The sequence below is a fragment of the Tupaia chinensis genome, unplaced genomic scaffold (genome assembly GCF_000334495.1).
Source record: "Tupaia chinensis unplaced genomic scaffold, TupChi_1.0 Scaffold140356_1, whole genome shotgun sequence".
NCBI classification, from domain to species: Eukaryota; Metazoa; Chordata; class Mammalia; order Scandentia; family Tupaiidae; genus Tupaia; species Tupaia belangeri.
The window spans coordinates 160,340-163,265 of NW_006200233.1; positions in this window are offsets into that span (position 1 = coordinate 160,340).

Here is a 2,926-nt window from a genome sequence, read left to right on the forward strand (position 1 = left end):
TGGGTCGGCCCGGGGCGGCCCCAGCGGGGCCCTGGCAGCTGGCGAGAACCAGCTGGGCTGCAGCCGGGGCGAGGGAGTGCAAGCCGGTGCCCCTCTTGTTCTGGGCCTTCTTATTGCCACCTGGGCCCCAGTTAGCGCCAGCCTGGGATCTGCAGCCCAGGGCATTCTGGTCCTGTGGGGTGCTCCGTGGTGGTCCGCTCTGCAGCCTTCCAGTGGGCCAACTGAGGCTGTCCGTCCTCCTCTCTCCAAGAGCACCCACCTTCCCCTGCCCATTCGGGCTCCAAAGGTGCAGTTTTCCAGGAAGCTTTTCTGAGCTGTAGCCTGGGACGTCCCCCCCACGTCCGGCCACTGTCCACATCGCCCAGGGCTTTCGTCCATGTTAACTCGTGTGTCCAAAACGTGGCTCCTGGTGGGGCCCCAGCAGTGCCCTCCTCTCCCCATGCCGGGCAGTGGTGCCCCAGGGTGCTCCGAGCAGTCAGTCCTTCACCCTGGAGTCTCTGTCAGCCCCACTTCAACCTCCCCGAATGCACCCTAATAAATACCTCATCCTGGCTGAAGCACAGCATCCACACACCACCGTGGGGCGATACACCCTCCAAACCGCCTTGCGGAACCCCTCCATGCTGCCTGCTCGGCTGCCCTGAGGGAAGCGCCAGTGCCCAGGGCTGGCTTTGTTCAGGCACCTCTGTGCAGGTCAGATTGCCCCAGAGAACAAACAGCCATTGACTGAGGCCTGGGGATCGTCTTGCCCTGAGGCTGGGACTGGAAAAAGTGATGCCAAGTCCCCACATTTAGCCCAAGACAATCCATACTCTTGTAGAAGGGACGAAGGCAAGGACGTTACTTTGTCTCACGGTGCCACAGCAGAGGGACTTGAGAAGAACGGCAGGGGGCCGGGAGCCAGGAGCTGGAGCCGGAGCTGGGGGCCAGGAGCTGGAGGTGAGGGCCAGAGCCAGAGCCAGGAGAAGGAGCTGCAGCTGAGGGCCAGAGCTGGAGAAGGGAGCAGGAAGCCGGGAGCTGGAGCTGGAGCTGGAGCTGGAAGCCGGAGCAGGGAGCTGGGAGCTGGAGCCGGAACTGGGAGTCTGAGCTGGGGCCTCGGAGCCAGAGCAGGGGGCCAGGAGCCGCAGCTGGGAGCCCAAGTTGTGGGCGGAGCCAGGAGCCAGCAGGCTGGTACCTGCCCCCACCTGGTGGTACCTGCCCCCACCTGCAGACGCGTGCTTCAGCCCAACTTGCCTTCCTTACTTGCCTTCCTTTTTTGTTTTTTGAGAGGTTTTTGCTATAGGGCGCGTGCGCTCGCCAGACAGACAGAGACAGACAGAGAGACAGAAAGCGAGAAATCACCCCCCCAGGGGGGATGGCCATGCTGCAATCCCTTCTCCATTCTCCTCTCGGGATCTTGGGCACGCACGCACACGCGCCCGGTGTGAGTTCTAAGCCACCGGGTCCGGGATGCGAACCACGGTCAACTATGTGGGAGTCCAGCGACATAGCCATTACGCTAACTGCTGGTTCCCGAACTTGCCTTCTTCATCTGTGGAACTGAGAAGGCCGCAGCCTTGGGGTTCTGCTGTCGGCTTCAGAAGTTCCAACGAGGGGGTCTCCAACGCATTCATGGACTTCACATTAAGGAAAGCTGTGTGTGGATTTCGGCTTTTTTGTGCCGAGATAGGCTCAGACAGCTTTTCCACAGCGTTCCAAAGCCCTCGTGCCCGGCAGGCCAGCACCGCGTAGCAGGGGGGCTGCCCCGGGCCGTCAGCAGCCATGATCAACCGGCCATGTGACTGAAAGCTAGCACATTCCCTGGGCCTCAGTCTCATCTGCAGAACGAGGGCGTCAGGGGCGTCCTGCCAGGGGTCCTGGGCGTTCGTCATGTCGCCCTCTAGCAGCAGCACCACCTGGTGCTGTCAAGCCACGGTCTCCTCCTGCTATTCTGGAGGGCAGGGTCTGAATCTGGTCTCCTGGAGGACCAAGGACTTGCGCCGAGGCAGGTCCACATCAGCAGCACGCGACTCCCAGACTGTCCTTTGGGTTCCAAAAAGTCTTTTAAAAATTTGCCAGAGGGCACGTGCTCTCACCAGAGACAGAGAGAAGAACGCAGCCGCAGAGAGGCTGGCCGTGCCGCAATGTCTTCTCCACCTCCCGTCCCACCAGGGCCTGGGGTGGCACACGCGTGGTTTTCAAGCTGCCAGGGCCAGGATTTGAATTGCGTGGCTGGCGTGTGGGATCTGGCTCCCTTAACCTCTGGGGCACAGAGCTGGCCGCGTGGGATAAATTCGTTTATGGAGTGTCGTTCTCCCAAGGAAAATTTTCTTTTGTGTGAAGTATAGAATACCGAGTTTTATTCTTGTTTGGACTCTTAGATTTTTATGTTACCGAATTTCTTGATGGAAACACACAGAGTCTGCTGGAAACAACACATTGACAAGAATAGGTAAAGGAAGCCTAATTATGCCGTCTTTGCTTTGATCCCCGCTGCCTCGTTGGCGGTAATGGAAGCGGATGTCAGGCTCAGGAGGAGGGCCCAGCAGGGCTGGTTCTGCTTTAAAACCGTCCTGGGAGGAGGCAGAGCCTCAACTGCTCCGTGGAGAATGGAGGCCGCTGAGCCAAAGCACATCGAGTGACTTTTAAAGAGAGCCACAAGGAGAACTTGCAATTATCCTCAGATGAAAGCGGATCAAACACCGGGAGGGGACAACAGCTACACACCCGGGCTTCTTCTTGCGTCGCACACGCACAGGCCAAGGGCTCAGCCTTCCCGGGGCGCCAGGCTCTCGCTGCGGCCGTCGGGCTGTCTACACGTCTGTGAGTTCCTGCAAAGTGGCAGGCTGCGCTGGACACCTCAGGCCGGTTCGGGATTTAACCTGCCACGTGTTTCTGAATAAGCAGGTACCTAACGTGCCTCGTCCTCTACACATGTTAGTAAGAG